Here is a 24,705-nt window from a genome sequence, read left to right as displayed (position 1 = left end):
GTAATCTTCAGTGCCACAACAAGAGGAATGAGGCATTACATAGTGTTGGGTCCAGCTACCGAGATCCCAGCGATCACCAGTAATCTACAGTGCCACAACAGAGGAATGAGGCATTACACAGATTTGGGTCCAGCTACCGAGATCTCAGTGATCATCTATAATCTACAGTGCCACCACAAGAGGAATGAGGCATTACATAGTGTTGGATCCAGCTGCCGAGATCCCAACGATTACCTGTAATCTACAGTGCCACAACAGAGGAATGAGGCATTACATAGTGTTGGGTCCAGCTGCCGAGATCCCAGAGATCAACTGTAATCTACAGTGCCACCACAAGAGCAATAAAGCATTACATTGTGTTGGGTCCAGCTGCCGCGATCCCAGCGATCACTAGTAATCTACGGTGGCACTGCCAAAGTAATGAGGCATTACATAGTGTTGGGTCCAGCTGCCGAGATCCCAGCGATCACTTGTAATCTACAGTGCCACCATAAGAACAATGAGGCATTACATAGTGTTGGGTCCAGCTGCCAAGATCCCAACGATCACCTGTAATCAACAGTGCCACCACAAGAGGAATGAGGCATTACACAGAGTTGGGTCCTTCAGGGTAAGAGGTGCTCTTCATAGCTGTTAGACGAGAGTCTTGAAAGAATGACCCCTCTATTATCTGAGAATCCTCTAATAGGGTATAGACAATTGGGTTTTGTAACCCACTGGTCTTGGTCTTGTCTGAGAAGTTCCTTCTAATATGTGGTTACTAATCTTCTAAAATGTCCTACAACCGCAGAGGAAAAATGCCGACAACCCTACGACGTCCTTACCTCAGCAACTTCCTTACCTCAACAACTTAACTGCATGCTTGGTTTAAGGGCAGACAGTCTGATAACGACACAGGGCCCTCTTGGACCAGGCAGATCTTTTCGACCAGGGCCGTCAATTTTCCTCTTCTTCCTCTGAAAGGAGAGAAGAAAAAACAAAACACAAAGTGTAAAAAAAAAGTCAAAAATTTGCTAAACTGCAGAACCACCGACGACAGAGGTCAAGGAAAAAAAAATCATCAGAAAAGGTTAAAGATGAAATAAAAAAAATATCCCAACGGCTATGAATGAAAATCTATCCCAGAGCAAGGCCACCGGTGACGTTCTTCAGACAGGAAGCCAAACACTCGGTGGCAGCGGGATCCTTCATTCTCATCAGATCAATACAAGCTTATATTTAAAAAGATTCCTAGCAGCTGCCATCTCTTGACAACCTGCATTTTGTGCGTTCGCCTCTTGTGCGAGATCAGGGCAGGGACTGCGGGAAGATGCAGCTTTTAATACCATTTACACCTGAAGACACAATTCCATTAAGGGGCCTTGTTTTGTTAAAGGGACGCGGATTGATATTATTTTATTGGCAGTTGCCGCCATGTCTCTTTGTCCTTCTATGACTCCTTTTTGGATTTTTTTTTTCTCTCTTATCTATCTATCTATAACATTTTTCAGTTTCCACTCCTTTACCATAAAAGCTGCTAAGAAAAAAAAAAAAAACAACCTGCTTGCCACTCTAATCATCTGTACGACAATATTTGGTATCAGGCATCCTAAATAGATTATCACCAGTCCATCTGTGTCATTATTGATTTATAAGGGCTTTAAGCTGCTTTAAAATGGAAGTTCTCCCGCTAAGGGGCTCCGTGTATATAAATCACAGCCGTACTCAAATATAACAGACATCACTCAACATATTGTTTCTCCGCATACCCCCCCCCTCTGCTCTCCTCCTTTCCCTTTTTAAAAACCATAGCAAGAAAGCGGAAAATGATAAATTGTTTCTAATATACTGATCTAAACTGATATGCAAATGGCGGGTGTATTTTTTAATATATTACTTGAGAGGCAAAAGGAAAGAAGGAAAAAAAAAAAAAAAGCGTCATTAACATATGAATGCTATATGCAAATGCGAGTGACAGAGCAGATGTTGATGAATGTAATTGACCTATATGTGAATTGCATTAGAAGCCTTAACGCTATTAATTCACTACCCTCCCGAAAACTCGATATTGTCCAAAAAAAAAATAAATCTAAAATTGTGTGAAACCGAACAGTGGAAGTGATTTGGACAGAGATCCAGGGACACTGGAAGAAGGTCGTCGATGTGCCTGCCATACCCGAGATGACATCATCATGTGACCGTGGGTATCGATCATTTAATAGCATGCAGGAAGGGGGGGGCATATTTGCTATCCCCTCCACCCCCCCTTATTTATTTTGCCTTGACTGATCCATTTACTGCTGTTTATAAATAAGTGCCCCCCCCCCCCTTCCTTAAAGTCTTTTGTCCACAGACCACCCGGTATAGGATAATGTATTAATGCCCTCTACGTTGCAGTCAGTCAGCTGAAACGTGCCCCCCTCCCAGTCTAAGTGTGAAGCGCCATTGTGTATATATAGCCGGCTAACAACTATGACACATAGTAATAAGAACATACTTAATAAATTACTGCTTTCAGGTCTAGCAAGCTGACATTTCTCTGCAAGGGACAATTTTATATTTGTGGCACTGAGCAAAATTGCTTCATAGGAAGGCAGGGTGGATTAGCATAAAAATTAACACTTAAATTTCAGCTTATTTCCACCCTCTCTTCCTGCCACAACAATCAATTTCCCTTATAAATCTGATTAGATTTTACGATGCTTGTTATTCAAAGCATGTCTCGGCACAGCATTCACAGGCACCAAGACTATTTGTTTAAATAGGAAAAAAAAAAAAAAAAAAAACAGATAAAAATGTATAGGTATTTTTTGTATTTTTTTTTTTGCATTTTTTTTTTTTACGACCAGTTCCTCGGCTTTTCTCATATTGTAACATCGGTAATTGATTGCACACATTAATTAACATGTAAGGTAGAATCGCTGCATTATGCATGATTTATTTTTTCATATCTTGTTGGTTCCATCGCTCGCTGCCCTTGTTGTAGCGAGGACACCGGGCTCAATTCGGGTCCAAGCACAAATGCCAATGTTCGTTCCCCCTGAAAGTTATTAATGTCAGATACGAAATGAGATTTTTTTTTTTTTCTTTTCCCCTCTTAACTTCACCTCCCTTTTACTAATCCACCAAAGCTGTTAGGAGTAATGTGAGCTTCAATACGGCACTGGGAAGTGATATAGAGCGGGGCGCTGCTAACATGCAAATATGTTCATTAAGGCGGCATTTAATAAACAGGCGGCCGGCGCAGTCACAAAATGCCGGTCATTAAAAAAAAAGTTAGACGTTGGGCGTCCATCGGCTGCTCAATCTGCCAGGGTGGCGAGATGTTTCACCTGCGTTTAGTAACTAATCATTGAGTATTTATTGGAATCAAAATACTTCCCAGCGCCCGCCATGTTTATTGAGGAACACAGCAAAAATCTGCACATTGCTCAACTTTCTTTATGGTTAGAAAAAGTTGAGCAGGACTGACCCGATAGCCAGATCGGCAGTCCGTGGCCACCGGACCAACCCGCTATGAGCCTCCTTCTACCTGTCAAATAGAGAGGAAAAACTGGAATAACAATTAGCGCAATAGCAGGACTGACCCGATAGCCAGATCGGCAGTCCGTGGCCACCGGACCAACCCGCTATGAGCCTCCGTCTACCTGTCAAATAGAGTGGAAAAACTGGAATAACAATTAGCGCAATAGGGTTTTATCCGAGTAACAATGGGGAGGCCGAGGGCGATGGTACTCACCTGGTATGGTTGTGTAACCAGCAAACATTGTAAGGTGTCATGCCCGCAGGCGGCAAACATGGTTCGTAGACCCACTGTGCCACAGGGCTGGGCCTGCCTAGGAAGAGGCGTAGCTAAGCGGCTACCTGGTTTTCACTGGAGCTCCTGATGGTGGAGACAGGCTGGGATGCAGGTAGCCACCAGGTACCACTCCTAGGCAGATGCCGGTACTGCAGCTGCTGACCCCAGGGGTCAGGTTCACTGACATGGACTCACGGCTACGTTCAGACTGGGCTGATTCAGAGACTGGTTTTAGCACTCCGGTTACACGGAATACTCGGATAGGCACAAGTACAGACACGCGGGTCTCGGATACTGATACCAGCTGCACACAGACCTGGGAATGAGGTTGAGGCACTAGCCACACACGGGCTTGGGGTTTGGGTTCAGGACTGGCCACGCAAGGACCAAGGGTTCGGGTTCAGGACTCTGGTCATGCAAGGATCTTGGGTTCGGGTTCAGGACTCTGGCCATGCAAGGACCAGAGGTTTGGTTTCAGGACATTGGCTACGCAAGGACCACGGGACCTAACAACTCACTAGTAGGAGAAACTACACACTAATGAATACTGTTACTTCGGTGACTCCCTATAGGGGAGGGAGCCATATACAAGACGCATCCCAGCAATTGGCTGGGAGCCATCTTGCAGGTGTACTCAGATACTAAATGCCTCCCAGCTATTGGCTGGGGGCATTTTACTATGTGTGCACCCTGTCCCTTTAAGAAAGGAGGAGCACGCACGCTAGGCACCCCGCCAGGAAGTGTGGCATGCACAAGCAGGAGATATGACACCAGACGGGGAGTTGACTGCAATGCCGCTGTGGAGAGTATGTCGGCATCCCTGCATGGGGGAAGGAGGCGAGCCATGCGGGGACGCCAGCATAAATGTTATATAAATCTCAAAGCTGCTGCAGACCCACGGCTTGGAAAACAACTGAAATGGATAGGGTTAATTTAATTGTAATTTAATTGTAATAGCATCGGGCCAACTAATCAGGAGAGTAGGCGAGGAAGGCAGGTAGAAGGACAACTGAAATGGAATGATGGGGCTAATTCTGCGCTGCCGGTGTGGAAGGATAGAAGAGGAGAACGGTATCCTGGAATGTGGTTTATTTGTCAACATGTTTCGAAGTTCCAAATTTCTTCATCAGGAGTACACTGTGGTTTGTCCTGATGAAGTCTGAAACTTCGAAACATGTTGACAAATAAATCGCATTCCAGGATACCGTTCTCCTCTTCTATCCTTCCACACCGGCAGCGCAGAATTAGCCCCATCATTCCATTTCAGTTGTCCTTCTACCTGCCGGCATCCTCGTCTCCTCTCCTGATTAGTGGGCCCGATGCGATTACATAGTTGCATCACGCCTGGTCTAGTAATCACAATCAGGATCCTGCATATATTTTGTCCAACTCTACGACACACATAGACTGGAGTCCACTTATAGTGCTCACTTTTCCAACCAAGAAGGATCGGGCTTTTTCCCATGACCCTTGCCCCCCCCCCCCCTTTTTTTTATTAATAACCAAAATTATTCTCTTCTCTCTGTGATGCAATGAAAAGTTGGGAAGGAGAGAATCATCAGGTTCTCAGTTGCCCCCCCCCCATTTGTATTCAATTGTCCTATTGACCCAGGAAACTTATCAGGGGATTTTGTTTGCACGCTCATATTCTTTGGGGTCATCTGTGCTCATTACCGCGAAAAATGTATGTAACAGTGAAAAGAAGCGAGAGATTTCCAAATACCCTAAATCTACTGATAATGGAGAGCAAAAGTCTAGATGGAGGAAGTCGAGAGATGGTGGGACATTTTCACTATACTGGACCCTTAGCTATATGCAATATAGACAGTAGGATGAACGCTGGAATAGAGGGTGGTGTGTATAGGTGGCCATACACATTGGATAGCATTCAGCTGAAAGGCTATCCCTCCTGACCTCTATACACACAACTTAGTCCTACCTGCATGTGTTCTGAATGAGAAGAGGGGAGCAAGATGCTTTCAGATGACTCTGTCCCCTCCAGAAACCTCTCATGGCTGCTTATCTCCTATGAAAACAAGGATGGAACATGTTGAAATTCAATATGCCCAATCATTCTTTCCCTTAAAAATCTACCATCGGAGAGATAGGGATTACCTATATATTAGTCAGAAATTGTTGTGTTCAGCTAATGTGTTAGGGTCACTAGATGTAGGCTCTTTTGGAGACAATTTATTGAAAGGGTTATCCAGAGCCTTTCCCTTCAGTATTGGTAGGTGTGATGTGATACAGGTTAATTAATTCAAAATTATTATTTTTTTATTTACATTTTTAGCTATTTCCACACAATAAAAAAAAAACTAACGATTGGTCAAAAGAATGAGCACAAGAATAACTCAACTAAGATTAGTTGACCCAAGGGCTTGGTATAGGGGGCAGTGCTGATATCCACATCCGGTAGGTGGTAGGTTGAGGGTCCAATTACATATTTAGCATCGGGGCCCAAGAGCTGATTGCTGTTTTGAACTTTTAAATCTATATTTGTTACCCCAAAGTGCCCGATCGCTATCATAAGACGAATTGTATTAAGGGCCGTAAGTTTAGTTCACTCCCTCTCAATCGTAATAATGAGACATAGTCAATACATTGTATCATTAGTTCTTCCCGGCTATAAACATTAATTATAGAAGACGATCTCGAGATCCTGATTGTGGGTAGCGGCTTCCATCAAGGGGGTCTAATGTAGTGATGGAGCCACAATACGGGTACGGCTATGGGCACCGTGAAGGTGCAGAGGAGGCCTCGGATGACATGAAATAATAACCATCTTCTACTTAAAGAAACTCCGATCACTGAAGCTGAAGATGTCATTATGGCGGAGGGTTCGCATCACAAACAAAGAAGCTTTTGAGAGAATGAGATGCAAATGATATGCTAATCGCCCACAATCATAAGCATAGCCTATTAACTAAGTTCGATTAATGTTGAAGCCACTAAATAATGTCACAATAATTACATCACATGTACACCTGGCATTAGCTCCCACCCAGACCCCTGAAATGGGGGATATTGCTGGAGATAGGCCAGACATGCTAATTCTATTCAAGAGGGATTATTCCCAGCGAGCACAGACACATATCTCTCTCCGTATGTGACATTTCAGGCTGAGGCTGGTGGGATAGATGACACTTTGCTCGTTCTGGTAGAGATCTTAAGAACAGGCCCCATTTACAATATCTATAAATAAACATCTTTATTAATTTTCACAGATGGGGCCCCCATTGATGGGGATACAGCTTTCAGGGTTCCATATCTCAGGGGATCACTATATCTTGCAGTCCGGGTAGAGACTAGTGTTGAGCCACCCCCGTAGTGTTCGAGTTCGGTTCGGTTGGTCGAACACCCGTGTGTTCGCCGAACTGTTCGTCGAACTGTTCATCGAACACCTTTGAACACCGTTAAAACCAATGGCAGGCAAACAAAAACACATAGAAACACATAGAAAACACCTTCAAAGGTGTCCAAAAGCTGACAAACTGCTCAGAAGACATAACTAACACATGGAAAAGTGACAAGTACATATAGTCATGCGAAAAGAAAAGAGGTGGAGGAGTAAAAGGAGGGGGAGACACAGATATAGGCATGTCATGCCCTTCTAAAATCCAAAAAGTGAGAAGCCGACACGTTCAGTCCGCTCCTGCCCGTGCCACCTCCGTGTCGCCGGGTTTGTGCCAGAGCCGCGGTGAACCCTGACGGCCAGCCCCCCTCTCCCAATACTGGTGCCTGTCCGCTGGTGGGTCGAGCGAGCCCCCCTGTGGTGGAGGCAGCTCTAAGCTTTTTAATTTAAATTGTCTCTCTAATTTGAATAAATACACTTTAAATCCATTTACAAGGATCTATTGGAGGGCAAGTCTCATGCCAGCAGCCGCGTAATTCCAGCTCCAGTAGCGTCCACTAAAGCTGCTGCAGTTAAAAAGCTTTTATAAGGATCGAGCTCGGCTGTCCACCGCAAGGCATCCTACTGCCAGTCCGAGCCCCTATGCCTTGGGGTGCCTCCTGATGCTCTTCACTGAGTATCCCGTGGTCCCGAAGCATTTCCTTTGAAAAAATGAAGTGTCCAAACTACAGGTGGTGTAGCTTGCTTAACAGCCGGGATAATCCGCTGACTAGCAGACGCTGCTACTAGGCACAAAGTATTTCTTGGGCTAGATGCAGTTAAAAATTTGTAATTAGATACTCTCGTTGGATGCTGAGAAAGCATTCCATAGAGTCTCCTGGCACGCCATATATGATTCTCTTAAAAAGCTTGGGGTAGGGGTCTAGGGGACCCTTTTATAGCCAAAATCACGGCCCTGTATCGCAATACGTCACCTAGGCTGAAGATAAATGGAACTGTAGCACCCTGAGGGCTCGGTTGCTACAGAGGTATTGCACCTCAACCAGAGGTGTGATATCTCACTCTCAGGTAAGGATGTAGTGTGGATCAGGACCCGACACCTGCATGCATTACACCACATTGCTGTGGGGCAGGGCGACCAATATGCCCCTGAGATGGGCACGACAGTCCCTGTCCCTGGCTGGAGTGGGGGGAGGGAACACTGAGGAAGGGGAACCCTGTAGTGCAGGAGCAGGGAGGAAGCAGTTCCTGGGTGCATTGAGAAGGGAGTATAAAAGGTGGGCACCATCTTAGTTCAGTGCAGAGAAGTCTGAGCAGAAGTGGCAGGGAGCAGGGGCTCTGCATGAGCTCTGCTCCGGAGGCGGGCCTAGTAACAGAGGCCCAGGCCTGGAAGAGGGAGAAGGAAGGAAGAGGAGCGGAGAAGGCTCCAGGAACGAGGAACGAAGGGATCTCAGGGGTGCGGACGGGCGAGTCGCCACCGCACGCCCGAATCCACCTGCGTGGAGGGGTCAGGCCAAAGGGGGAGACCGGTCCCCGAAACTAGTGGAGGCAGGAAACGACCCTCAGCTAGAAACAGGAGGCTGTGAAAATTTTATGTGGCGCAGCCCCTCGCTACACCCGCTAGGAAGGCACCACATAGGGTCAGGGAAACTGGCGCCAAGTTTACCAAGAGGAGGCCCGAGGCAGCCGGACAGAAGGGTTGGTAAGAAAGGCCAGACAAAGGACACACAAAGGGGGTCCGGTGAAGCACTCCAAAGTTATCTGGGAGTTGTCTGAGCCCCTCACCTGGTGAGCACAGTACGACGTGGGCAGCCGTTACCTGCAGACCTGGTCTGGATAATAAGAACTGTGAGTAAAGGCCCTGGACTGCATCACTGACTCCGTGTCGTTACTGCTGCTGCCCTGCACCATCACCCCCATCCTCCGCATACACTGCCCTGAGGCTATACTCCTCCCGTGGGGAGTTATGCTACGCTCTGCTGCACCCACAACACCAGCCTCAGCGGTCTGCCCTGCAGCGGCGGTTCACTCTGACCGCAATCCACGGGTGGCGTAGTCGGACATTTAAACATCAAAACCACATAAATAGTTCCGCCACTGGTTTGACCGCCCTGAGCCACGGAACCGGGTTGCCGCCACGGAGACTACAACCACCAGCATCCACCAAAAAGGGTCCGGCTCCGGGTGTCCCAAGGCCCAGGGGGCGCGTCAGAACATTTTCATCACCTTTCACAATCACCAATGGGACAAGGCAGGGATGTTCTCTGTCCCCTCTCTTATACATCCTAGTGACGGAGCACCTGCTCTCATCAATTCGCCATAACCCCAATATTAGGTGGATTGAGGTGGGAGGCACCGAGTACAAGTGCTCTCTATTTGCTGATGATGTCCTAGTATATATCACTCAATCACATATATCCATCCATGCTGTTATGGCTGAAATAGATCACTTTGTTACATGGTCAAATTTTAAAATCAATGCAGCGAAGTCTGAGGCCCTCGATGTCTTCCTCCCCAAATCCATATAGGATTCCATCCAGTCCAACTTTCCCTTTGCCTGGCCCTCACAGGGTATCAAATACTTAGGAATTCCTATTCATAGAGACCTCTCCCATCTATGTTATCTTAATTTTGGGCCCTTTATTGAACAACTCCATACAGACCACGGTTGGCAAGTTAGAACTGTGAGATTCACTACGTGAACCACTGGTGTTTTGTGGAAAAGCACATGTACACCGCGTTCCAAATTATTATGCAAAAAGTGTTTAGGAGTGATAAGGGAAGAATTTGTTTGTTTGTCAGTTAAACTCATTGATGGTGATGTGTGTCAGGGCTCTTTATATCACTGTAAGCAATTGCAGACACCTGTGCTAATTAGTTTGGCAGGTGTGTCCAATGAAAGGCAAGACTACTTAAGAAGGCTGTCTCACATTATTAAGCAGCCTACATTTTCTGCCAAAATGGGAAAGAAAAAGGATGTGTCGGCTGCTGAGAAGCAACAAATTGTGGAGTGTTTAGGTCAAGGCATGACTACAATCAACATTGTGCGATGATCAGGATGAAGTGTCTTGGCAATCAAGAAGTATGTAGCTGATTCACAGTACACACGTGTGCGTGCTGATAAGGGCAAATTGAGGACTCTTTCCTACAGGCAATTACGTCAGGTTGAAAGAGCAGCGGCAAAAAAGCCTTGTCATAGCAGCAGACAAGTTTTTGAAGCTGCTTGTGCCTCCAACGCCCCCCGAACAACAAGATGCAGGGTCTTTCAGAGGTTTGCAGCTGTGCATACGCCATCCTGTCGACCTCCTCTATCCACTTCACACAAGCAGAAACGGCTCCAGTGGGCCAAACATTACATGAAGACTGATTTCAAAACTGTTTTGTTCACGGATGAGTGCCGTGCAGCGCTCGATGGTCCAGATGGATGGAGTGGAGAATGGCTGGTTGATGGACACCCCACGCAAACACGGCTACAGCGCCAACAAGGAGGAGGTGGAGTAATGTTTTGGGCTGGAATCATGGGGAGAGAGATTGTCGGCCCCTTTAGGATCCCTGAAGGCGCTAAAGATGAACTCCATAATGTATGTGGATTTTCTCAAACAGCACTTCCTGCCATGGTTCAAGAAGAAGAACCGTGTATTTCACAGCAAGATCATTTTTCTGCATGATAATGCACCATCTCATGCTGCACATAAAACATCTGCATCTCTGGCTGATATGGGCATAAAAGGGGACAAACTTATGGTGTGACCCCCATGCTCCCCTGACCTCTACCCCATTCAGAACCTTTGGAGCAACATTAAAAGGAGTGTCTATGATGGCGGGAGGCAGTTCACATCTAAGCAACAGCTCTGGGAGGGTATTCTGTCCTCATGCAAAACAATTGAAGCAGAAACCATCCAAAACCTGACAAATTCAATGGACGAGAGAGTTCAGAAGCTCCTTTCGAACAAGGGGTCCTATGTGAAAATGTAACATCACCTAGAATAAAGTTTTGAGTTGAAAACTGTTTGATTTCAGTTTCTAACAACCTGCTAATGCTTATAATTTCAAAAATGACCATTTTTTTGGTCTTTATTAAAATGAAAAGGTTGATCGAAAAGTTTGGGGGATCTAAGAGTGTGGCAACCCAGTAGTCATGATTACTTCGAATTCTGACAATATGAGGGTCATGCTGCAGGTAGTGCAGCAAGAAGGCACTTATGTGTCTTGCGCATCTCGGAGCCCCAAAATTATTTTCCGGGCTAGATGCAGCTAAAAATTATTATTAATTTTAAATCTGGTGAAGCTTTAGTATAGATGGCCTAATAGGATCAGTGCTGCACACTGCTACAAAGCCCAAATTATTTTCCAGTCAAGATACAGATAAACATGATTAGTAATTTTAAATCTGGTGGAGCTTATTATAGATGGCCTAATAGAATCAGTGCTGCACACTGCTACAAAGCCCAAATTATTTTCCAGCCAAGATACAGATAAACATGATTAGTAATTTGAAAGCTTAAAACGGTTGGTAGGGTGATTTTAACCAATCATCAAGCTTTTACTCTCCCCAGGATGACACAGGGGTAGAAAAGTCGTTTCGGATCCATGATTTGTTCATCTTTATGAACGTGAGTCTGTCTACATTATCAGTGGAGAGCCGCGTGCGCTTATCTGTCAGCACACCACCAGCAGCGCTGAACACACGTTCAGACAGAACGCTGGCTGCGGGGCATGACAAGATCTCCAAGGCGTAAGTGGCTAGCTCCGGCCATTTATCCAGATTGGAAGCCCAAAAAGAGCAAGGGTCCAGTGACACAGTCGTGGCTTCAATGTTTACTTGGAGATACTCCTGTACCATCGTCTCTAGGCGTTGACTATGTGTCAGACTTCTTGTCTCCTGTGGCCTTGCAAAGGATGGGCTAAAAAAGTGGTGAAATGATTCCGCAAAATTGATGTTACCAGCAGATACTGTGGTTCTGTTACGGTTTGAGTGCTGAACACTTGACGGTCCCACGGTTGGCAAGTTGGAACTGTGAGATTCACTACGTGCACCACTGGTATTTTGTGGAAAAGCACATGTAAGATTCTGCAACAGTCTCTGCTGATACTCCTGCATGCGTGCATCCCTTTCTATGGCAGGAATAATTTCTGCAAATTTACTTTTGTACCGGGGATCTAACAGTGTGGCAACCCAGTAGTCAGGATTATTTCTAATTCTCACAATTCGAGGGTCATGTTGCAGGTAGTGCAGCAAGAAGGCACTCATGTGTGTTGCGCATCCAGGAGCACCAAGTCCCTGTTGTGTTGGTGGCGAGGTAACAATCATGCTTCCTTCCTCTGTCCTCTCCCCCCAACCTCGCACAAAAGAAATGTGATCAAGGTCTCCCTCATCTGATGAGTCTTCCATCAGTTCGTCCTCCACTTCTTCCTGGGCTCCTGCACCTTCCTCACTAGTTTGGCTGCTACCATGCGCCCTGGTAAAACCATCTCCCCCACCCTCACATGCCTGCCGCCTTGGTGCTGCCGACCGTCTGGACATTGCAGATGTTAGCCCTTCCGCATACAACTCCTCCTCCTCTACTTCCTCCACCTCCTCTTGTGCCACCACCTGACTCCGAATTCTGTTTAACATGTGCTCCAGCATGTAAATCACCGGAATAGTCATGCTGATAATGGCATCGTCAGCACTAAACATCTTCGTCGCCATTTCAAAACTGTGCAGAAGGGTGCATAGGTCCATGATCTGAGACCACTCCTCCAGCGTGATTTGCCCCACCTCTGGATCTCGTTGGCCCAGGCTATACATCAGAACGTATTGCACCAGGGCTTGTCGGTGCTGCCACAGTCGCTGCAACATGTGCAGAGTTGAATTCCACCAGGTAGGCACATCGCATTTTAGCCGGTGAAGTGGCAGGCCCAACGACTGTAGAGATGTAAGTCGCTGAGCTGCGGGATGCGAACGGCGAAAGTGAGCACACAGCGACCGTGCCCTCTGCAGAAGGCCATCTAGTCTGGGATAGTGGGCTAAAAATTGCTGGACAACCAGGTTCAACACGTGAGCCATACAAGGCACGTGTGTGACATTGCCCCGGCGAAGGGCCGCACCCAGGTTTGCAGCATTGTCGCACACGGCCTTCCCTGGTTTCAGGTCCAGTGGAGACAACCATTCATGAAATTGGTTCTCCAGAGCTGACCACAACTCCTCAGCTGTGTGACTCACATTTCCCAGACATTTCAATGTAAAAACCGCCTGATGACGTTGAGCCCTACTGCCAGCATAGTAAGGAGGTGTGCAGGATCCCTTCTGCGCAGTTAGAAAGCTTGTGGCATGACCAGACAGGCTTTGGGTGCAGGTGGAAGACCGAGAGGAGGTTGAGGAGGCAGAAGCAGTGGAGGAACTTTGACATAAAGAGGATTGACGCACAACTCGTGGGGACGGCAAGACTTGGACAGCAGCCACTTGTCCTGCTGTCACCATAGTTACCCAGTGCCCAGTCAGCGACATGTAACGCCCCTGTCCATGCCTACTCGTCCAAGTGTCTGTGGTGAAATGCACCCTGTCACACACAGAGTTTCTCAAAGAAGCGGTGATGTTGTGTGCGACATGCTGGTGAAGCGCAGGCACACCTTTCTTTGAGAAGTAGTGCCGACTGGGCATCTGGTACTGGGGCACTGCGACGGACATAAGGTCTCGAAAATCCTCTGTGTCCACCAGGCGGAAAGGCAGCATTTCTGTAGCCAAGAACTTGCAGATGGTGAAATTCAACCTCTTAGCTTTCTCATGGCTAGGAGGAAATGGTCTTTTACTTGTCCACATCTGAGGGACCGAGGGCTGGCTATTGTGCTTAGACGGGGTTGATAAGGGTGTCCCCGGCAAAGTGCCGGTCTGTGAGGAAGATGCAGGCGGACATGTTAGGTTGCCTTGATCCAAAGGTGGTGCTATCGATGTCGGACAGCGCTCAACACCAGCTGGTGTTACCACCTCCAAAGAAAATGATGACCTGCCAATCACGCTGGCTGTTGCGGGTAAAGAGGTGGCAGGTCTGCGCCCCAAAACAGGTGTGACTGCTGTCCCCCCAGTCACAGAGGATGAAGAGGCCGCGGATGCACAAGATATGGCAGACGGTGGTTGGCCCAGCCGGCTAGGCCGCATTGTAGCACACTGAGCTTCCCACTGCAACTTATGCTTCATGTCCATGTGCCGGTTCATGCATGAAGTACTCAAACTATGTATTTTTTGGCCTCTACTTAGCTTTTGCTGACAAATGTTACAGATAACACGAGTTGGGTCATCTTTATCGATCTGAAAAAATGCCCAGGCTATGCAAGGCTTAGCACCCATGCGACCTGAAGAGCCACCACGACTTGTGGTGAGAGGCAGAGTTGTGTTTGAGGATGCAGTTGTTGACGTGCTTCCAGTACTACGTCTCTGTCCAGGAAGGCGCAACCTGACCTCGTCGTCACTAGCATCTTCCTCCACCTCCTCTGCTGACCTCATCTCTTGGCTGACTGTGGGTTGACAGTAAGTGGGATCTCCAACCTCATCATCATCACCCTGTGCGTTATCACACCCGTCGGCCTCAGAGCCAACCTGTTCCTGCCCTGACAAAAAACTAAAGTTGTCGCTCCAATCAGGTATTTGAGTCTTATCATCGTCTTCCTCATTGTCTCCACCAACAGGAGTTACAGTTTGGGAATGAGGGTCTACATTATGGTCAGAACCTTCTGCGTCTGGTCCTGGATCCGACTCATAAAGATTCTGGGCATCAGTGCAGATCATTTCCTCGTCTGGATTCACAGAAGCGCTGGAGTCGACCTCTGATTCCCAGGCTATAGTATGAGTAAACAGCTCTGCAGACTCAACCATCTGTTCTACCTCATACTCAGACGGGCAGCTGGAGATTTGGGAGCTGTGAGGAAGCAAGTGCGATTGGGGTGACACCTTTGAGGACTGGAGTATTTGTGATGTTGAAGTTGATGTGGAGGAGAGCCCACTTAAAGGAGCACTTGATATCCGTTGAAGCACCTGCTGTTTTTGTGCCTCATCTGGAATTTGTAGTGATTGGCGTGGCCGTAAGAAAGGGATCTTATCACATTGTCCGCTAAAAGAAGTAGACATTTTAGTTTGGCTGGAAGATGGTCTTTCTTCTGCAGATGTTACTGTTGCTTTAACACCTACCCCACGGACACAACCTTTTTTCCCCTTCCCAACACGCCTATTCCCCTTTCCACCAGAAGCAGGCCTTTTTCCACTCATTTTGGTGGTTAACTAATTAACAACTCTGGAGTTGTTTGCACAAAAAAACAATGGATGGGAACCGAGCAGAGCTGAGTGGCCAAACTGTGGTATTAGGCCAAAACTATTGGCTGGGTTAGATGCAGAAAAAATTATATTCAATTTGCAACCTGATGGAGGTCAGTATAGATGGACTAATAGAACAAGTCCCACACACAGCTAGAAGGCCAATATTTTTTCAGAGCTAGATGCAGAAAAAAATTATATTCAATTTGCAACCTGATGGAGGTCAGTATAGATGGACTAATAGAATGATGCTATGCCCAAAAGATTTTACTTCACTAGGTGCAGTAAAAAAATTGGTATTCTATACACAGGTGGTATATCTTGCAACACAGATAGGCTACTCCACTGACTAACACACTCTGCAATAGGCCAAAAAGGATTAGCTTTGCTAGATTCAGCCAAATGCTGTGAAAAAAACTTGCACAGCACTGGCACAGACCTGCCTGGCAAAAACTGATAGGAACTGATGTAACCTAGTCCTGAAAAGGACTCCAATTACAATTAGTCTTTACTCCCACAACCTATCTATTTAAGAGCACAGACCTCCCTGATAAAAGTCGTAGGAAATGCTGTAACCTAGTCCTTAAAAGGACTGCAATCACAACTATTCCCTACTCCCAAGCTATCTGTAGATTTGTGCGAAAATTGGCTTGAAATTAACAAGGTATAGCGCACACAGCAACAGCGGTGCCGTCTAACACGCAGCTGCAGCAGTGAGAAAATGGTGGCGACGGGGAAAATGGCTTGGTCTTATAGGGCAAGGACATGTGACATACACTGCCAATGACACATGCCCTTGCTTGTGTGAAAAAAAGCACTTCGCTCCGTGTGTGCGCTGCTGATAGGCTGACAGATTGCACCTCCCCACTGTAAATGCGGGAAAGAGAAAAAAAAATGGAGATCTTCATTGTTCCTGCAGAGATCCATCCCCTGCCCCTCCCCCCACCCCGCTGTACACTCAAACTGCGTATTAACATTAATTTTCATCATTACTGAGAAAAAATCCAGTTATGATTTTGGTGCACGAACAGTTATCGAACATAACCTCGAACAGCCGAATTTTTCTCAAATTGTTCGTGTTCGCCGAACGGCTCGAACACCGCCCAAAACAGCTCGAATTTGAGATTGGCGAACAGTTCGAGTAGAACAACGCTCATCTCTAGTAGAGACGAAAAAAAATCGTGTTTGACGTCTTTTGGTCTTTAGCTAAAAGTAAAAAATTCCACTTCAGCTCTTGTGTTTTTGTATTTAGGTTTAAAAAAAAAATGTGAAAAACTCCACTTCAGCTCCCAATATGTTTGATTTTTGGAGCTTCTTAAACTATAGACCTGTTGGACTTTAAAACCAAAAAGAAAAAGTCAAAATTTTACTTAATCTGCAAAGAGCAAATCGATTATTGCAACGGCTTGGTTTCTTTGGGCATGAAGGTAACTTTCTTGGTTTTGCTGGAGGACCCTATTTTTTTTTTTACAGACTATATGAAAATGCTGAAACTCTAAAAGGTTTGTCCATCACAGTCTACCCCTTTAATCTGAGAACTGGTTCCTAGAACACCCAGCAAATGTGATACTTTACCAGGGAATCAAGCTACAGTCTGCTTATGAGATGTTTGGCCGTCCGTGTCCTACTCAATAGACACTACAGCTTGGCAGGGGCTCCGGAGTGGAGGATGCCTTTCTATGATGTCTACATGGCCAAACAGGGTTTAGGGACCTGTTCTGATGAGATGTCTTCCTGATTATGATAATCACCTCTGATTACTGACGACCAAAAGAGACCAAGGAGCTTCTAAATACAAATGTTCCTCGTTAATCAAAAAGAAGAATTCAAGGAGATTGTCCACCTTTTCCATGGCATAGAGCAGCCACACACGATGGTCTTCATTCTGCTGGCCCACTGCCGTTGTTGGATTACATGAAGACATCAAGGAGCTTCTAAATGCCAATGTTCCTCATTAATCAAAAATTAGAATTCAAGGAGATTGTCCACCTTTTCCATGGCATAGAGCAGCCACACACGATGATCTTCATTCTGAAGGACCACTGCCATCGTTGGATTAAATGAAGACATCAAGGACCTTCTGAATGCCAATGTTCCTCATTAATCAAAAAGAAGAATTTAAGGAGATTGTCCACCTTTTCCATGGCATAGAGCAGCCACACACGATGGTCTTCATTCTGCAGGCCCACTGCCGTTGTTGGATTACATGTAGACATCAAGGAGCTTCTAAATGCCAATGTTCCTCATTAATAAAAAAGAAGAATTTAAGGAGATTATCCACCTTTTCCATAACATAGAGCAGCCACACACGATGGTCTTCATTCTGAAGGACCACTGCCGTCGTTGGATTACGTGAAGACATTAATGAGGAACATTTGTATTTAGAAGCTCCTTGATGTCTACATGTAATCTAAAGATGGCAGTGGTCCTGAAGAATGAAGACCATCAAGTGTGGCAGTTATATGCCATGGAAAAGGTGGACAATCTCCTTAAATTGTTCTTTTTGATTAATGAGGAACATTTGTATTTAGAAGCTCCTTGATCAAAAAAGAAAAATTTAAGGAGTTTGTCCACCTTTTCCATGGCATAGAGCAGCCACAAAAGATGGTCTTCATTCTGCAGGACCACTGCCATCGTTGGATTACATGAAGATATCAAGGAGCTTCTTAATACAAATGTTCCTCATTAATAAAAAAAGAAGAATTTAAGGAGATTGTCTACCTTTTCCATGGTGTAGAGCAGCCACATATGAAGGTCTTCATCCTGCAGGACCACTGTTGTCGTTGGATTACATGGATGCCAACTGATTTTACTTTCATAATCCCTGGATTGGGAATTCCTGTGATTGACTAATCAGGTGGAAACTTGCATAATGAAAAGAAGTTCTCCAAGATGTTTAAACCCTTTACTTTTGATATAGGTAAAAAATATATTTTCTTGTACCGTGTTAGCCAGTTTGAGGTATACCAGCCTGATGAAGAGACCTGAGTAGTCTCGAAAGCTTGCAATTTTTTACCATCTTTTCAGTTAGCCATTAAAAAGGTATCAACCACTGAGGACTCTCAAATCTAAATATTTTTAAACCCTTTACAAAACCAACTACCAACTTTCCGTGATACCTAACAGCTCCACCATACTTATTTTTGATAATAATGTAGCATTTTCATCTTCCCATACATGCCAGGATTTTTCAATGATATGTAGGTATCGGGCCCATTGTTTTGCAGGTACAATGGGGAATACAATAATGTGATACAATTCTCTCATCTAGTTCTTAAAGGTGTTGTCTCGTCAGAGCAGAGGCCACTACAGGAGAAACGTAGTATTCCATTCACCTTTATAGTTGTCCATGGAGAGAGCGCCTCGCTGTTCTAGCTCAAAGATAGGAGACCTGACGAGAAGACCCTATTTAGTGAGGTCTACACGCATTCAATATTTGGATGTTTGGACAGAAGATAACCCTTTAAGGGGATATTCATCTGAGATGTGACCTGAAAGTCCACTTGGTAATTCTCATTTGCCCCAGTGTAGAGTTTACGGGCCAGCATGCATTTAACCCTTCCTCACATCTGCACCAAAGTGAGTAACGATTATTTTATTTTTTTTTCTTTCTTGAATTCGTCCAGAGGTTTTACGAGTGCAGTTTATTTTCACGAGTGCGCATTAATTAACCCCGCATGTCCTATCTCCCGGTCTATCAAGCCAAGGACATTCATTTAAACATGTTTATTATGAAATGTTTGCATTCTGCACATTTGCGGCCCACACACGCACGGATTATTTCATCCTCGTTCACTGGAACATTTTTTTTTTTTAAAGAATGTATTGTTTTTGATTACTAAACTCTTTTGGCTCCTCCAGAAATTAATCTCAAGTCTTCTGCATTCAGAGATCTTGGAGAGGAGCGGAGGATTGTGCGGTGGCTGACATGGAGAAGAGGGACTCCGCAGTTCTAAGGAGTGAACCACAAGAGTCAGCATGCCTTCCCAAAAGTCCTACTGCTTCTACATCTGTGTTGCCAAGCTAATATATCAATTACTTGAAGACGTTTTCCCCAAAATTAAAGTTATCCACTATCCATTAATGGCCAGTGTTTGCTCTTATTTGCTGCTCTGGAGTGTTCTGCTTTTTCATTTTTTTGTAATCTGCCATATAGGTCTATAGATATCAGCCTTTTAGTTTTTTTAGTGCTACTTTTTACGGTTTAAACAAAGGGGGTGTGGCTCACAGGATAATTATGCAGAAAAGCCTAACACCACACCCCAAGAGAATCGCAGAAGTCATGCCCCCGCTCTAAAAAACAATAAAAATCAGCAGTAAATAAAAAAGCCCGTATTTTTGGGACAGTATGGCAGATTTAAAAAAAAAAAACTCAGGGAAGCAGCGGGAATAAAATAAGAGCAAAAGGCCTCCAGTAACGCTGCCATCTGTCAGTGGTCCCCAGGACCCCTTTAAGACTTTAAGTTTGCCTCTATGTGTCCGCCTGCAGCTTTCAGCACATCTCTTGTCTGCTTGTGGCCTCCAGGATCCCTTTAAGACTTTGTTTGCCTTTACGTGTCCGCCTGCGGCTTCCAGGACATCTCCTGTCCTTTTGAGGCTGCCAAGATGTCTCCTGTCCGCTTGTGGCTTCCAGGATCCCTTTAAGACTTTGTTTGCCTCTACGTGTCCGCTTGAGGCTTTCAGGATGTCTCCTGTCTGCTTGAGGCTTTCAGGATCGCTTTAAGACTTTCAGTTTGCTTCCATGTGTCCGCCTGCAGCTTTCAGGATGTCTCTTGTCTGCTTGCGACTTCCAGGATCCCTTTAAGACTGTTTGCCTCTACGTGTCTGCCTTTGGCTTCCAGGATGTCTCCGGTCCGCTTGAGGCCTCCAGGACATCTCCTGTCCGCTTGCGGCTTCCATGACCCCTTTAAGACTATCAGTTTTCCTCTACATGTATGCCTGCAGCTTTCAGGATGTCTCCTGTTTGCTTGCGGCTTTCAGCATCCCTTTAAGACTTGCAATTTGCCTTTACGTCTCAGCCTGAGGCCTCCAGGACATTTCCTGTCCACTTGCAGCTTCCTTATAAGACTTTTAGTTTGCCTCCAGTATCTCTGCTGTTTCCTGCTGCACAGACGCCCGTGTGACTTTGGGCTTAGAAGGTCCACCTCACCTAGTGATCCCGCTGACTTAGAAAGTTGCAGGACTTTTCACAGTGCAGTGATATTATATAAGTTATTATATGCTGTACTCAATGTGAGGTGGTAATGGAGCCGCCTCTGGTGACACCCCTGTATCCTTTCGCGGAAGGGAAGGGGGGATTATATGGTGAATAGACCACATTTACCTAGGGCCTTTCTCTAGGGGCCACTAGGGCCCTTCCATACAACATTCCTGTTTCCAGTGATAGGGGGATTGTTATTTAAGCCATTCCCCAACATTTGTAGATAGACTATCAGTGTGAGAACGGTGTCGTAGCAGAGCTGTGTGTGCGGGTACCAGGCAGATGGAAGTTCTACGCTGAAGCTGTCATCTTTTGATTAAGAAAAGGAAATGATTTCACTAAGAAGCTATTCCCTCTTGTGTTGTTTAGTTGGAGCTGTGATGGCTCTTACCAGCGATCCGGACACATTTATTGAGCCTCGTAAGTAACTCAGCTCTTACCACCATCGCCAGAGTCTCAGCAAAACTCTCTTTTACCTTCTGCCAATTATCTAAATATCATAACTGTAAAATATCCTAAAACGCCCCTTCCCCTCCCCCACTCCCCCTACATTAAACATCTTTGCTACAAAGTTGCAGAATATAAACAGTAACGGAATCATCTAAAAACTAAACACAAATGTAACGCTTCCATCTGCTCCATGGGTTTGGGGTTTGGTTTTTTTCTCGCCCTCTCCCTCCTTCGGGTGCTATTGCTTTGTAATACACTTCTAGTTTCCATACCCTTCAGATGCTAGGAAAGCTGGGTGACATACCCTATGATGGCACCGTACCAGCTGTCACCCAGCTCTCCTGGAAACAGGATAGATTTACATGAAGAAGGGCTGACAAGGTGACAGAAGAAGCAGACTACGACTACGGCTCACAGATCTGTGTTATGTCATGAGACAGGAGAACGCAAGACAAGGGACATCAATGCTGATGGACAAGAAGCCGGATACACTGTGCGGGGACCGGGACAGTCATATGAGGGAGGATAGATACAGTCATGGCCAGGGGTGTACATATAAGTCAGGGGGCCCCATAGCAGAAGTTCTAGTTGCCCCCCCCCCCCCCCAACAGAAAAATCTATATTTGGTGAGGTCACAGAAGAGTAGACCTCACAACTTTCCAGCCTTTACAAAGTCATTTTCCTCCTACTGAAGCCCTAGATTCCCTTTTCATTGTCCCCATAAAGTGTGGTGTCAACAAAAGTGACCCTCCAAACACAGTATGATACCCCCACAGTGAATTCCTCCACATTCACAGTATGATGACCCTATTGTACCCCACCTCAACTCCCCCGGCAAAGTATGGTGACCCCCACAACGCCTTCCATGGGCTACTGCATAATGGGCCTATATACAGTATAATGGCCCCCACACCTCACCACACCACACGGTATAACGGCCGCCACACTAACATTTACACTGTATAGTTGCTTGCATACAGTAAAATGGCCCCCACATAGCCCTCCAAATATTATAATAGCTCCCACATAGTCATCCATATATATTATAATGGACTCTATAGTCCTACATGTTGTATATTGCACCGCATAATCCTCCCTATAGTATACTGCACCCCATAGTCCTCCATACAGTATAATGCACTCCCCACAGTCCTCCATATAGTATAATGCACCCCCATAGTCCTCTATACAGTATAATGCTCTCCCCATAGTCCTCCATATAGTATACTGCACTCCCCATAGTCATCCATATAGCATAATGCACTCCCCATAGTCCTCCATACAGTGTAATGCTCTCCCATTGTTCTCCATATAGCATAATGCACTCCCCACAGTCCTCCATACAGCATAATGCACCCCATAGTCCTCTATATAGTATAACGAACTCCTCTATAGTCCTCCATATAGTATAATGCACTCCCCATAGTTCTCTATATAGTATACAGCACCCCATAGTCCTCCATATAGCATACTGTACCCCATAGTCCTCCATACACTATACTGCACACCCCCCCGTAGTCCATACAGTATAATACACTCCCATAGTTCTACATATAGTATAATGCACTCCCCATAGTTCTCCATATAATACAATGCACTCCATAGTCCTCCATACTGTATAATACACTCCCCATAGTTCTGCATATAGTATAATGCACCCCCATACTCCTTCATACAGTATAATACACTCCCCATAGTCCATACAGTATAATGCAATCCCCATAGTCCGCCACATAGTATAATGCACTCCCCATAGTCCTCCATACAGTAAAACGTACTCCCCATAGTCCTCCATACAGTAAAATGCACTTCCCATAGTCCTCCATACAGTATAATGCACTCCCCATAGTCCTCCATACAGTGTAATGCTCTCCCATTGTTCTCCATATAGCATAATGCACTCCCCACAGTCCTCCATACAGCATAATGCACCCCATAGTCCTCTATATAGTATAATGAACTCCTCTATAGTCCTCCATATAGTATAATGCACTCCCCATAGTTCTCTATATAGTATACAGCACCCCATAGTCCTCCATATAGCATACTGTACCCCATAGTCCTCCATACACTATACTGCACACCCCATAGTCCATACAGTATAATACACTCCCATAGTTCTACATATAGTATAATGCACTCCCCATAGTTCTCCATATAATATAATGCACTCCATAGTCCTCCATACTGTATAATACACTCCCCATAGTTCTGCATATAGTATAATGCACCCCCATACTCCTCCATACAGTATAATACACTCCCCATAGTCCATACAGTATAATGCAATCCCCATAGTCCGCCACATAGTATAATGCACTCCCCATAGTCCTCCATACAGTAAAACATACTCCCCATAGTCCTCCATACAGTAAAATGCACTTCCCATAGTCCTCCATACAGTATAATGCACCCCATAGTCCTCCATATAGTATAATGCACTCCCCATAGACCTCCATACAGTATAATGCACTCCCCATAGTCCTGCATACAGTGTAATGCACTCCCCATAGTCCTCCATACAGTATAATGCACTCCCCATAGTCCTCCATACAGTATAATGCACCCCATAGTCCTCCATATAGTATAATGCACTCCCCATAGACCTCTATACAGTATAATGCACTCACCACAGTCCTCCATACAGTATAATGCACTCCCCATAGTCCTGCATACAGTGTAATGCACTCCCCTCGTTCCCCTACTGCTCTGGTCTCTGCAACGAGCGTTCTTAAGCACCGGCACAACTCAGCACAGCGGGCGCCATGTAGTGACATCATCGTGCTGATATGTCAGATGCCGAGGAAGAAGGATGGGATAGGGAGCGTCAGCTGGCGCTCCCTCCTCCGTCATTGCTTTCAAATGTATCGGCATCCAGGATGCCAATGCAATTGAACTTGCAATCATGGTCGGAGGGGGCTCACGGGCCCCATACCAGCTGCATGGCCTGTCGCCATTTGGGGAACGCCACTGGTCATGGCTGAAAGTGTTGACACCCTTGAAATTGTTCCAGAAAATGAAGTATTTCTCCCAGAAAATTATTGCAATTACACGTTTTGTTATACACATGTTTATTTCCCTTGTCTGTATTGGAACAACACAAAAAAAAACAGAGAAGAAAAGGCAAATTGGACATAATTTCACACAAAACCCCAAAAATGGGCCAGACAAAATTGTTGGCACCCTCAACTTAATATATGGTTCCACACCCTTTGGAATAAATAACTGCAATCAATCGCTTCCTATAACCATCAACAAGCTTCTTACACCTCTCAACTGGAATTTTGGACCACTGTTCCTTTGCAAACTGCTCCAAGTTTCATATTTGAAGGCGCCTTCCCCAACAGCAATTTTAATATCTTTCCATAGGTGTTCAATGGGATTTAGATCCGGACTCATTGCTGCCACTTCAGATCTCTCCAGCACTTTGTTTCCATCTATTTCTGGGGGCTTCTTGAAGTATGTTTGGAGTCATTTTCTTGCTGGAAGACCCTTGACCTAGGACGCAAACCCAGCTTTCTGACAGCACTACATTGCGACCCAAAATCCTTTGGTAATCTTCAGATTTCATGATGCCTTCTACACAGTCAAGGCACCCAGTGTCAGAGGCAGCAAAACAGCCCCTAAATATCTTT

The 24,705-nt window shown here is 45.5% G+C and overlaps 1 protein-coding gene across 12 annotated transcripts in view; it reads right to left on the bottom strand.

Moving 5' to 3' along the window:
- Positions 1-24,705, bottom strand: part of ZNF536 (zinc finger protein 536) — an 809,539-nt gene that overhangs the window by 557,379 nt on the left and 227,455 nt on the right. For 10 of the 12 annotated variants that reach the window (XM_073659657.1, XM_073659662.1, XM_073659664.1 and 7 more), the window contains one exon: positions 842-956. The exons of 1 other annotated variant lie outside the window; for it this stretch is intronic. The gene's annotated coding sequence lies outside the window, so the exon portion shown is untranslated. Of the gene's footprint in view, positions 1-841; positions 957-5,717; positions 5,805-24,705 lie in introns of all 12 variants that reach the window. One more of the 12 variants, XM_073659656.1, reaches the window with a different exon arrangement.

The sequence above is a fragment of the Phyllobates terribilis genome, unplaced genomic scaffold (assembly GCF_046119375.1).
Source record: "Phyllobates terribilis strain yellow unplaced genomic scaffold, ASM4611937v1 Scaffold_14__1_contigs__length_39327217, whole genome shotgun sequence".
Lineage (NCBI taxonomy): Eukaryota > Metazoa > Chordata > Amphibia > Anura > Dendrobatidae > Phyllobates > Phyllobates terribilis.
This window is presented reverse-complemented; position numbering and strand designations above follow the sequence as displayed.